This window comes from Dipodomys ordii, unplaced genomic scaffold (assembly GCF_000151885.1).
Source record: "Dipodomys ordii isolate 6190 unplaced genomic scaffold, Dord_2.0 Scaffold51, whole genome shotgun sequence".
In the NCBI taxonomy this organism is placed as follows: domain Eukaryota; kingdom Metazoa; phylum Chordata; class Mammalia; order Rodentia; family Heteromyidae; genus Dipodomys; species Dipodomys ordii.
The window spans coordinates 11,452,112-11,466,331 of NW_012267267.1; positions in this window are offsets into that span (position 1 = coordinate 11,452,112).

Genomic DNA, 14,220 nt, shown 5'->3' on the forward strand with positions numbered 1-14,220 from the left:
TCAGCTTCAACTCTTGGAGAACCTCCCCTATGTTTCTGAAGTTTAGGAATTCAGTCCTTATCCCTTTATTCCTGTGGCCCTAATGTGATAACCTGGTTTCCATGGTTGATCCCTCCATCATACCCAAGTGTTCTCATTTTATGCTTCTTTACTTAATTACCAATATTTTATGGTCATAGTAATAAGAGTATATATGGGTTAAAATTTGGAGTAGCCTAAATGGTTATTCCATGGATAGTTTAGCAGTACCTTAGAAAGTCCTAAAAAGATTAGGCAGAGATGTTTGTAATTTTCATTAGAATTTGAAAGAAAGCACTTGTGTCTATATGAGCTTTTTGTTTGTTGGTTTGTATTTATTTTTATTTTTTCTGGTTCTTTATTAAATAAGTTTTTTATTGTGAAAATACTGTACAGAGAGGTTACAGTCACATGAGCAAGGTAATGAATACATTTCCTATTGAGCATTGTTGCCTCCTCCTTTGTTACTCCCCTAACATTCCTTCCCACCCACCTCCTCAACTACACTCTCTTGCCCTCCATTGTAAAGTTCATTTTTCAACATAGTGTCTTCTACATCTCATTGTTTCAATGGGTCAAACTGTTTCCCTATTTGAACATTTTGTTTTTTCCCTTCCCCTCCCCAAATTATACCAACATCAGATATAGCGATAGCAGGGGTTATACCATGGAGGAGGGACATAAAAAGAAACAAAAGTAAATCACATGGTACCTTATAAATACGTTAGAAACAATAACACAAAAAAAAGCACTGTGCCCCTATCTTGGGGTTCATTTCACTTAACAACATCTTATCTGACCTTTTCTGCTTGACCCAGACATATACTAGTTACTGAAAATAAGGGGAAACCATGGGACCTATGTTTCTTTGGGTCTGTCTTACCTCACTTAATATTATTTTTTCCAAGTCTTTCCATTTCCTAACAAATGGGGAAATGCCATTTTTTCTGATGGAGGCATAGAATTCCATTATATATATTATAAATATATATATGGTCACATATATATATATATATATATATATATACACACACACACACACACACACACACCATGGAATTTTCTTGATCCATTCATCTACTGAGGGGCATCTGGGTTGGTTCCAAAATTTATGTGTATATATATTAATATATATAATATATATAAATATATATGGTCATAGTAATATATACATATGTAAATATATGTACACACACACACACACACACACACACACCATGGGATATTCTTGATCCATTCATCTACTGAGGGGCATCTGGGTTGGTTCCATAACTTAGCTGCAATCAACATAGTTGTGCTGGTAGCTTTAGCATGGTCTTATTTGTGATCATTTGGGTAAATACCCAAAAGTGGATTGCTGGGTCATAGGGAAACTCTATGTGGAATCTTTTGAGGAACCTCCATACTGCTTTCCAAAGTGGTTGAACAAGTTTACACTCCACCAACAATGCAGTAGGATTCCTTTCTGGCCACATCCCATCCATCATCTGTTGTTATTAGAATTCTTGATTATAGCCATTCTAACTGGAAGGAGATGGAATCTCAATGTTGTTTTGATTTGAATTTCTTTTATGACTAGAGAGGTTGAGACCCTGAATAGCAAAAAGGATCCTAAACAGAAAGAACTAAATCTAGATCCTTATATATCCTTATATATCACCCTGCAACAGAATCAAGTCTAAATGGATCAAAGACCTTGGAGTCTAAGCAGACACCCTGCAAACATTAAAGGATGGAATAGGAGAAACCCTAGGTCTCCTTTGCACAAGCTTAAATGTTCTTAATAGAGACCCAGAAACACAACAAATCAAACAAACGTTGGACAAATGGGATTGCATGAAGCTGAAGAACTTCTACATGGCAAAGGATATAGCTAGCAAGATCAATAATAGAAAGCCCACAGATTGGGAGAAGATCTTTGCTAGCCATACAACGGACAAGGGTCTCATATCTAAAATATACTTGGAACTCAAAAAAGTAAATCCCCCAACAACAAATCCTCAAAGAAACAACTGCCCAATAAATAAGTGGGCTAAAGACTTAAAGAGAAACTTCTCTGAAGAGGAAATAAGAATGTTTTTGGTTTTTATCTAGGAAAATTTCTGTCCTACCTATTTCCCAATAATATTTGCCTCGTGGAGAATTAATCTAGTAAACTATTTATCATGATGATAGAGTGTGTCTTGCCTGTTTTCCATTTGGACGCATTTCTCAGAATTTTTCCTTCAGCTTTTGTGGGTGGAAGCATGAATGAAACATGCATCCTTTCTTTATGGCGAAATTGAAGCAGAGAAGGTGGAAGTCACCTGATCACAGTGCAGGTATCACCTTTTATACCAGAACAAATGTGAACAGGATTATTGGCTTCTGTATGTCTCTGGGAAAAATTGAGCTTGCATTATTTCTCCATTTGCTGTGGAGGAAACAAGAACATGGAAAATTTACTGATATAGATTTCAAGGCCATGTATAAGCTTTAGAAATATAAGCCCCTCTGTAGACGTTATCAGCAGAGTTCTACTATGAGACAACCCACATAAATTCTACACTTCACCACTTAGGAGGATTGCCATCTCCTCAGTGCTGGGTTTCTTAATGTCTTTAATAATTGTTTATCTTTGTTAGGAGCAGTTAATGCCATAGTAGCTTAAATGGTCTTACTCTCTTTTCCATAAAATGTAAAACATGTTGACAACATTGAAGAAATTTTGACCATAAGATTAAGCATATTTTTCCTTGTGTGGTTAATGAATCATTGGTTATAACTCCCAAATTATTCAGTGTAAAAAGGAAAATAGACCAGTACATGAAAACAGTAAAATAGATATAATTGTACAAATTAATTAAAATTTATTTTTATGGTAACTAGTCAGGAATCTATACCTTTTGTCATATAGAAGAGAATTGGTCATGCCATTCACATAGAACCAGAAAAACATTTGCAGCCAGTATTCTCCTAACCAAATAATATAAAACAAGATATTATAATGGCAAAGAATTTGAAAATAGCCTGCAGTAACTATCAATACAATACTAGCTCATGTTCTGACAGCTGTGAGTATAAAGTAAGGTTCTCCAAAATTGTTTCTTTCAACATGCTTACAATACTCAAAAATAAAGTGATGTTCAGCCATAAACATTGAAGGTTGTATTTGCTTTAATGATCCAGCTTTCCTTTCCACTCTATTACATTGAAAATGCTCTATTTTAGAATATTTTGTTTGTTGAGATAATACAATTAAGTGCCTGGATGAGTAACATACAATAAAGTAAGCTGCTAAACAAATAACAGTTATGGAAGGGAAAAATATCAGATTAGTGGTTTGATTTTCTGAGTTTTTCTGTGGTATATGAGTTAGGGAATGTTGGGTTTTAACAGCAAAGTTGATGTTCTAATGTAGATACTGGTAGGTCTGTTATCTGAAAAGGTAAACTTTAAATTAGATGAATTTGTAGGCTAATAAAACATATATATATATATGAGATCTAAAAATAACAGAAAATAGTCTATAAATTATGATTATAGATGGGAAAATTTACAAATATTCTATTCTATTATTCTTACTTAATATGCCAAAATATGAATTAGTGGTATAATGCATGAGTCTGGGGTAGTTTCATGAAAATAATTTTAGAAATCTTTGTTCTTCAAAATTACACTCATAATCAAAGAATCAGCCAGAACAATTGGCTAGAGTTATACTATAATTATTGATTTGCACACTGCACTGAACAGGACAAGAACACCTTTGCAAACATTAGGGGGGAAAAGGATGCAATAACAAGATACACAATTTTAAGAATTGATATTCTGTAGTTAGAATTAAGATTTTTTTGGCTGGTTGTGGGGCTTGAACTCTGGGATTGGGCTCTGAGCCTACGCTCTTTAGTTCAAGGCAAGCGCTCTACCACTTGAGTCACAGAGTCACTTCCTATGGTTAATTTTTCTGGTGGTTAATGGAGATGAGAGTCTCATGGACTTTCCTGCCCAAGCTGGCTTTGAACTGCAATCCTCAGATCTCAGCTTTCTAAGTAGTTAGAATTACAGGCGTGAGCCACTTGCCCCCAGCTAGGATTTTTTTATCCTCCCCCCCTCCACCTCTGGTCATCTTAGCTAAATATACTTGATTTCTTGGAGACATAGTTTATGTTCCTGAACAATAACAAAACTACAGTGTTTAACACATTGGTGTACAGGCCTAGAGAGGCACACACATTTTAGATTATCTTTTGAATTCCTCTTCCAGGGGATTTCTCAGCATGTATGAGGAGCCATGCAAATGACAGGATTTGAGATATGTCAGAAAAACAAATAGCAAAAAATAGTTTTATAAAATAAAGAAAGAGAATGTGGGTTTGGCTTTATGTCTTCATAAGAGGGCATAAATCTTTACAACATGAGCATTATGGATTTATGACATATTGAGATGTTCTAACTTTTTGAAACAGAAATTTACAGAGTAATTTAGTTCATATGAGCTATCAAATGTAGATCCTACACAGATGATCATTTGTTGTAGATAAACATTTACTTTAAATCAGTGGACATATTACTCTATTTATTACTTTTATGGAACTAGCTTTATTTATAATATTATAACATTAGAAATCAGAAGAGTAATACACGACACAAACTGTCACAGAATAATTTTACTTATCAAAGTTCTGGGCATTTGCTTCACCTTGAGATAAGAGCTATGACTGAGTCAAAAAGTGATTAGAAATCTGTGTCTGTCATTTGTTCATAAGCTGAGTTTTGGCATGAGTACAGGGACACACGTGCTTGAACAGCTGAGGAACATCCTAGAGAGACACTTCATGGACAAAAAATAAGTATATTTTAGCAGCTGCCTTGGTTACTAAAGAGAATTTTCAAGACAGTTATTGGGCATTTGCAGTGATAAATGGCTGTCATGTCTACAGGAAATCTGCTCTAAAGATAAATCCTTTAGATCTTAAATGATTTTGGACTTAGAGTTAGATTGGTTATTTGTTTTAGAAAGAATAGAAGTTCAAATTGATCCCACACTGATTCACACTACAGGTAAGAACAGAAAAGGAAATCACTTGTACATTTCATGACACAACTAATTAAGTACATAATAATGTCTTCCCTATAGTCAACACTATTGAAGGAAGTACTATTAACAATTTGTATCTACAAATCCAGGTCACTATTAATTCTACATTCAACTTAGTTATTGTAATGCTCTCACTCAAATTTTATAAAATAGAAAAGTATTTCATTAAAAGTTTTGCTCTGAATTTACAAATTTAATTTCTCTAGCAGTTGTCAAGAAAAATATCAATAATTAAAATTTTTAATTAAAAAAAGTCTTTTTTCTACAGAAAATGTTTATATAGTTATGTACATTTACATAAAATTACTTAGAATCATAATTAAAAATTTCAACTCAAATATTACCTATGTCAAGTAACTGCTCTGCAGGAGTTGATTGAACAATAAATATTTTTAAGAAACAATGAAGCTTTTTGTTTTTTGTCATTAGTGGGGCTTGAACTCTGGGCCTGGGCACTGTCCCTCAGCACTTCAGCTCACGGCTTGAGATACAGCACCACTTCTGCTCTTCTGGTGGTTTATTGGAGATAGGAGTCTCACAGTCTTTCCTGCCCAGGCTAGCTTTGAACCATGATCCTCAGATCTCAGCCTCCTGAGTAGCTAGGATTACAGGGGTGAGCCACCACTGCCCTGCTGAAGCTTTAGTTATATGTGAAAATAAATTTAAGGCTGGAGGTGTGAATCAAACAATAAAACATTTTCATAATTAAAGAGTATGAAGCCTTGAGTTCAAAACTCTAGTACTGCCAGGATATTGGGTTCTTTAAATATATATTTTAATTAACTATAATGGCTCACACCTATAATTTTAGTTGCTCAGGAGGCATAGATCAGGATATTAACTTGTGATCAGCCCAGGTAAAAAGTTCAACAAACATTAATTTATTAACTCACACATGACTTGAATTGTATGGAAGATATAAGTAGCAATACCTTGGTCTAAGCTTGTTGTAAAAATGACATGAGACTAACTAAAACATAACCCAAATAAAAAAAGGGCTGGAGTGTGATTCAAGTGGTAAAGTATCTGCCTAACGTGTATGAAACTGAGTTCAAACTCAGTACTACCAAAAAAGCAATAGAAGAATAAGTGAATTTCAATAAAACCCTCAATGGCAGATTTCTAAAGCTACCAGCACAACTATGTTGATTGCAGCATTATTTACCATAGCTAATCTATGGAACCAACCCAGATGCCCCTCAGTAGATGAATGGATCAAGAAAATGTGGTATATATACACAATGGAATTCTATACCTCCATCAGAAAGAATGACATCACCCCACTTGTTAGGAAATGGAAAAACTTGGAAAAAATTATATTAAGTAAAGTAAGCCAGGCCCAAAGTAATCCAGCCCTTATTTTCAATAACTAGTACATGTCTGGGACAAGTAGAAAAGGTCAAAAGCTATATACATATGACCAGATAAGATGAAGTTAAGGGAAATAAACCCCAACATAGGGACACAAGTGTTTTTTTTGTTTTGTTTTGTTTTTTCTTTCTTGTTAATGTTTCTAATGTATTTATAAGGTACCATGTGATATTTTGTTTCTTTTTTGTTTCTTTGTGTGTCTCTCCCCCACAGTATAACTCCTGTAGTTGGTGTTGGTATAACTTGGGAAGGGGAAAGGAAAAAACAAAATGTTTAAACAGGGATACAGGTTGATCCATTGCAACAATGAGATGTACAAGACACTATGTTGAAAAAACAAACTTTACAATTTAGGCAGGCGGGGGAGCGGTGGCGAGTGTAGTTGTAGAGGTGGGAAGGAAAAAGGGGTGGCAGGAAAAAAACAAAGGAGGAGGTAACAATACTTGATAAGAAATGTACTTATTAGGGGCAGGGAAGGTGGCTCAGTGGTAGAGCGCTTGCCTTGAATGCCTGAGGCCCTCAGCACCACATAAGCAAAAAGAAAAAAGCTGGAAGTGGCACTGTGGCTCAAGCGCTAGCCTTGAGCTGAAGAGCTGAGGGACAGCGCCCAGGCCCAGAGTTCAGGCCCCACAACCGGACCGCCCCCCCAAAAAAAGAAATGTACTTATTACCGTTGGGCGACGGTGGCGAATCCTGGCTACTGAGGAGGCTGAGATCTAACTATCATGGTTCAAGCCAGAAGGGGCAGAAAAGTCCATGAGACCCTTATCTCTAATTAACCACTAGAAAACTGGAAATGGCGCTGTGACTCAAGCAGTAGAGTGCTCGCCTTGAGCTGAAGAGCGCAGGGATAGCGCCCAAACCCAGAGTTCAAGCCCCATGACCGAAAAAGAAAAAAAAAGAAAAAACGAAATATACTCATTACCTTGCTCATGTAATTGCCCCTCTGTACATTATTTTCACAATGAAAAACTTATTATAAAAAAGAAATGAAATGTACTATTTTATAATAAAACAACGCAATTAATTTTTAGTTGGAATTCTAATTTCTATATCATTTTTACTTCAAAACTTAATAATTCTAGAACAGAATGACCCATTCCTCTGTTACTGAAAGCTAATACTCCTATGTGAGCATTAAGCTTCCACATAAATTAAGGTAAACATTTTATAAAGAGTATTGTTCACAAAATGCTTAAGAAAAGATATTTTCGCTCCTGGATTGGGAGGATTAACATCATGAAAATGGCAATGTTGCCACAGGCTATCTACAAATTTAATGCAATACCCATTAATATTCCAGGCTCATTCTTCAATGAAATAGAAGAAGGAATCCAAAAATTCATATGTAACAATAAAAGACCCTGAAGAGCAAATACAATCCTTAGCAGAAAGAACAGTGCTGGAGAAAGATCAATACCAAATTTCCAACTCTACTACAAAGCCATAGTAATCCAAACAGCTTACTACTGCCACAAGAACAGAGCTGAGGATCAATGGAATAGTACTGAAGACCCAGAAATGAACCCACAGACCTATAGCCACCTAATCTTCAACAAGGGAACAAAAAAAAAAAAAAAAGAATGGGAGTAAATAGTTCTGGCAGTAAATAGTTCTGGCAAAATTGGTTAAACATCTGTAGAAAACTAAAATTAGATCCTTATTTACCACCTGACACCAGAATCAACTCCAAATGGATCACAGACCTCTAAGTCAAAGCAGACACTGTGTAAACATTACAGGAAGGAATAAGAGAAACTCTAGGGCCCCTTGGCACAGGCCAAAATTTTCTTAGTGAAGACCCAGAAACACAAAAAATCAAAAAAATATGGACAAATGAGATTGCATTAAACTGCGGAGCTTCTGCATGGAAAAGGATATACCTAGCAAGATCAATAGAATACCCACAGACTGGGAGAGGATCTTCACTAGCTATACCATTGAAAAGGGCCTCATATCTAAAATATACTTAAAACTCAAAAAATTAAATCCCACCAAAAAAATCCTCAAAGAAACAACCACCTGATTAATATATGTGATAAGGACTTGAAAAGAGATTTCTCTGAAGATGAAATAAGAATGGCCAATAGACACATGAAGGAATGCTCAACTTCTCTGGCCATAAAAGAAATGGAAATCAAAAACAACATTGAGATACCACCTCATCCCAATTAGAATGGTAGAATCAAGAAATCTAATAACATTATTACAATGGGCCAACCTGTATTCTTGTTTCAGCATTTTGTTATTTCCCTTCCCCTCCCCAAATTAGAAAAATGTATATAAGATGCAGGGTACCAGAATCAAATACAGTGACAACAGCAGTTATACCATGGAGGAAGAACATACAAAAGAAACAAACAAAAAATCACATAGAATATTAAAAACAACAGCAACAAAGGAAAAAAACAATGAAACCTACAAGACACTATGTTGAAAATGAACTTTACAACTTGTGTGTGTGGGGGTGGGGGGTGGAGGGGGGAGGATGGAGGAGTTGGGGAGGTAGGGAGGGAAGGGATAGTAGGGGGGAAAAAGGAAGGGGTAACAATGTTCGGTAGGAAATGTACTCATTAACTTACTAATGTAACTGTAACCCCTCTATACAGTATCTTTACACTAAATTAAAACAAAAAAAAATCCAATAACAGGGCTGGGAAGGTGGTTCAGTGGTAGAGTGCTTGCTTTGCATGCATGAGGCCCTGGATTCGATTCCTCAGCTCCACAGAAGCAGAAAAAATCCTCAAGTGGCTCAAGTGGTACAGCGCCCAGCTTGAGCTGAAGAGCTAAGGGACAGTGTCCAGGCCCAGAATTCAAGCCCATGACTGACAAAAAAAATAAAAAAAATAAAAAATCCAATAACAACAGATGATGGAGGAGATGTGGTCACTAGGGAACTCTATTGTACTGTTGGTTAGAGTGTAAATTTGTTCAACCACTCTGGAAAGAAGTATGCCCTGAATCTTGTATAAACACTTCTCTAATTTGGAGAGGGGAAAGGAAAAAAAAACAAAAGGTTTAAATAGAGATATAGGTTGACCCATTGTAACAATGAGATGTACAAGACACCATGTTGAAAAATGGGAGTGGGTGTGGGTGTGGGGGGGAGGATGTAGTTGTGGAGGTTGGAGGGAAGGGACGGTAAGGGAAAAATGAAGGAGGAGGCAACAATGCTTGCTAGGAAAAGTACTCATTACGTTGCTCATGTAACTGTAACCCCTCTGTACAGTATTTTTACAATAAAAATGTATTAAAAAGAATTATGGATTTTCCTCAAAAGACTAAACATAGAGCTCTCCTATGACCCAGCAAATAGCAATCCCACTTCTGAGCATTTACTCAAATGATCACAAACAAGGCTATAGTAAAGCTACCAGCACAACTATGCTTATCACGGCATTATGCACCATAGTTAAGAAATGGAACCAACCCAGACGTCCCTCAGTAGATGAATGGATATATATATATATATATATATATATATATATATATATCACATTTTCTTGATATATATAATATATTTTATATATAAAACGTTATAACACATATTATATCATAAAATTATATATTATATAAATATATAAATTTATATATAAATAGATAAATATAATATATATAAAATTACATATTATATCATGCATATATTATGTATTGTATAATATAATTAATGATATATAATATAATTACTATATTATTATATAATATATATAATAAAATTCTATGCTTCCATCAGAAAGAATGACACAATCTCATTTGCTAGGAAATGGAAAATCTTGGAAAAAAGCATATTAAGTGAAGCAAGCCAGACCCAAAGAAATATAGGTCCTATGGTTTGCCTCATTTGCAATAATTAGTATATGTCTAGGATAATTGTATCAGATGAGCAGAAAAGCTCAAAAGCTATGTACATATCACCATGGAAGATGATGCTAAGTGAAATGAACTCCAAGATATGGACACAAGATATCTTTGTTCATTGTTTTGTTATTAATGTACTGTGTGACTTTTTGGTTTCCTTTGTATGTTCTTCCCCCTATGGTATATCTCCTATTGTCACTGTGCATCTTGTATATACATTTGTCTAATTTGGGGAGGGGAAGGAGAATAAGGAAATGCTGAAACAGGGACACAGGATGACCCATTGCAACAATGATACCCTCAAGACTGTACATTGGAAATGAACTTTACAACTTCAGGTGGGGGGCAGGGAGGTGAGTGAAGTAGGGGAGGGAAGGCATATAGGAGAACAACAAGGGAAGGGGTAAAAATGCTGGACAAGAAATGTACTCATTGTCTTACTCATGTAACTCTAACCCCTCTGTACAGCATCTTCACAATAAATTAAAATTTTAAAAAAGAAAATAAGATATTTTACCAAATTGTATGGTCATATTTTGCCTTCGGATAAACTATTTTAGTTATATCAAGCCTTTGATGACTGAATGATACATTCATCAGATTCCTTTTCTCAATATTTTGACATCTATTTTAAATTCTTGATAACCTTAAGTAGCTGCATCAAGGATACTAAGAAATCCTGTTTTATTTGTTTAATTCATAAATGTCTAATTTCATTTTATATATGTGTACATTTATACATTTATCTTGCTGGACTATCTTTCTACATATGAACTGCCTGTCATATCTTTTAATTATGCTTCAAAGAGCAGTTGAATGCATCCTCACACAGAATTTTACTCAGATTTCAGCTAGTAGTGATTGATGCTGTCCACATGAGATGATGTAGTCTTTGCTGTTGTATGCCGCAGTTTCTAAGTATTCATGATTCCTTACTCATTATGTACAGGAATTTTTATGTAAGTATGAATTATTTTTGGAAAATAAACCATATGAACAGCCAAGAATCTTCTCTAAGGCTGAAATCAGTACTGGGTTTACAGAGAATTCCTATGGGCATTGTGTGTATTTTTAATTTCAAAGAATTTTTATGTCTTCTAACATGTTCTATTTTCTGTTTTTATTGAAGTTTAAAACTATAGCATTCCATTTACATCTTATGACTTGAAAAGATAGATCATATTACATTTTTTGACACTGTAAGAATGAAATAGTTTACTTTTTCCATCTCTTTTTCTTATTCTTAGTTTCCCTTTCTTATGAGTTTCTTCCTTTTTACATTTAGAAATTCCGATATTCTTGAAACATCTTTGTAAACCATTTGCAAATCTCTTTATATCAAGAGAAAATCTAAGGAAACAAAAAATTAGCTGTGTGAAAACAATTTTTTCTTACCTGGAAAATTAATTACAAAATGGAGAGTGCATAAGAAAATAATTTATGTTTCCTTAAAATACACTTGTAATTCTATATTTACATCACTTTAGTCAAATCAATAAAAACTAACCATATATATAAGCAGTACATGCATAGAATTTAAAAATCATCACACATACACACACACACACACATACACACACACACACACACACACACACACACACACACACGTGTGTGTGTATGTGACCCCTGAAGTTTCTCATCCCTCTTTTGGAATTCCTTTGGCTGTAGAAAAGTTTCCTTGACCAAGAACATGTCTGACTGTATCTAATTGCTAGTGAATATTGGGGTTTATAACAACCTGGTTTCCATGCTTTACTATCAATGTACAAAGAAATGAATACTGCAAGTCTCTGTAAAACATGAGCTCACCTGAAAATAACCTCAGTTTTCTTAGTCTCCCAAGGATAAATTAAATATTTTTATGTTATATACTTGATAGTGAGCTTTCATAAAATCCATAGAGGAATGATCTTAATAACTGGAAGGCAACACAGCTTTTAGAAACAGGTGACTGCACAGAGTCTCCACTCTTTACTTACTACCTTTGGGAATTCAGGCAGATACCTATTTTTTCCAGACACCTTTCTTTATTTTTAACATGAGCATAAGACTATTATACCAAAGGCTTGTTGGGATAATAAAATGAGTTAAGTTAAAGTAATTGCAAAAATCTAACAAATATGTGATAGCAATAACCATAATAGTGAAAAGAATATCAAATCACCCAGTTCTGCACATTAGCAGTTTTTAGTATTTAAAAAATATAACTTAACAGTTGTTCCATATGGCTTATAGAGATAATACATTCCTAAAAGTTGACTTAGAGCATGATATAACTAATGGCAGTAAAAATGTGATTTTTCCCCCTCATTTTTAGTTTTATGAGTGGAGAAAAAAAGCCATTATAAGTATGGGAGTTTTAATCCAGTATATAAAGACTATCAGGTTACAATTACATTTGGATAAGATCAGACAGAAATTAAAGATACTAAGCAGAATGAACCCCAAGACAGGGACAGAGTGGTTTTATCTTTCTTGCTGTTGGTTTTAATGTATTTATAATGTACATTTGATTTTTTTGTTTCTTTTGTATGTTCTTCCCCCATGGTATGCCTCCCCAGACCCTCCCCTCTCTGTTTTCACTGTATTTGTTTCGGTTTCCCTGCATTGTGTACATATATTTTTTCTACTTTGGGGAGGGGAAGGGAAATAACAAAACACTGAAAAAAGGATATAGATTGATCCATTGTAACAATAGATGTACAAGACACTAAAAAGAAGGATACAGGCTGACCCATTTTACCAATAAGATGCATGAGACACTATGTTGAAAACAAACTTTACAACTTGGAGTGGGGGAGGAAGGAGTTGGGGAGGTGGGGAGGGAAGGGATGGTAGGGAAAAAACAAAGGAGGAGGTAACAATGCTTGATGGGAAATGTACTCATTACCTTACTCATGTAACTGTAACCCCTCTGTACAGTATCTTTATAATAACATATATATATATGTATATATATATATAAAAGGGAACTATTGTGTTGATTTTAAAATATATCTGTATTTTTTAATTTCTTCAATAAAAAGAAGTTAATGTATCCTCCCTATGAAAATATGGCAGTCTTTGGACTGGCCAAAATTAATAATACATGTTGAAAAAATGACATTATATGACTTTATTTGGGTTATGACAGGACTCCTGGAAGCCCTTCCTGGAAATCCTTTTTTCTAGGATCCTTCTGTCACTAAGGAGTCAACCTTGTATAAAGCACATAGAGAAAGATACCAGATGAGGTCCCACTTTTCTCAGGCCTCTCTATTGAGGCCTTACAAGACTGATGCCAGACATTCAACTATTAGCTTCAGAATTTTCTCTTGAGAGAAATCAAACAAGAATTGCTTACCCAGGCAATCTGTAGTTTTCATCAATTTGATGGTAATTCATGTAAGCCATTCTTTTACAGTGAACTGTTAATACAGCATGAGTACTAACTAATGTATGTTATCTACTTCTATATCCTAAAGTTAGTTATGTGCATATAAAAAGTAAGTACAAGAATTAAAATTCAAATAAATATTCATCAATTATTATTGTAAAAATGATGTGCAGAGGGGTTACTGTTACATAAGTAATATAATGAGTATATATCTATTTGCACAGTGTCACCCTTTCCCTCACTTTCTCACAGTGTTTTCCTCCCAAATTTCCTGTCTCACGTTGTATAGTTCATTTTCAATATAATGTCTAATGAGTTTTACTGCTGCATTTGTTCACCCTTTGTCCCACCATTTCTGTACTCACCCAATACTCTCCACAGAACAAATAAACTTACACACAAGACAAAAGGTACAGAAAACAAAAGCAGCAGCACAGAAGAAAAATAACAGCAACAACAACAAAACCAACCTCATGTTTTATCCAGGTGCTGGTGGATCACTTCTGTCAGGAGG